Source organism: Penaeus monodon, chromosome 20, assembly GCF_015228065.2.
Source record: "Penaeus monodon isolate SGIC_2016 chromosome 20, NSTDA_Pmon_1, whole genome shotgun sequence".
Classification (NCBI taxonomy): domain Eukaryota; kingdom Metazoa; phylum Arthropoda; class Malacostraca; order Decapoda; family Penaeidae; genus Penaeus; species Penaeus monodon.
Genome location: NC_051405.1, coordinates 40,770,920 through 40,771,306, shown reverse-complemented (window position 1 = coordinate 40,771,306; position 387 = coordinate 40,770,920).

Genomic DNA, 387 nt, shown 5'->3' with positions numbered 1-387 from the left:
GTTAACCAATATTATGGTTACTATAATGGTATATTGTAACCATGAATAAAACGCCATAAGATGTCATGAAAGTAGGTTGGACAGGGAGGGGAGCGAAGTGGTACTAGACTCCAACCCTTGAGGTGTTTTGCAATGACACCAGAAGTTCAAATGAGCGATTATAGGCGTTCTTAGCTCGGGTTTAAGGGCGAAAATCCCATATTGCTGACGGAACAAACCTTCGGCTGTGTTGTGGCCTGGCACCTCGATGACCCTGGTCAGCAGAGGCACCGTCTCAGACTGTGTCGCCAGTTCACAGCCAACCTTGTAAGGATACGCGATCAATTATAGGCAAAGGGAGATTCAACCGTATTTAAGGCTTACAGAATGAACTCACAAACACTGTCT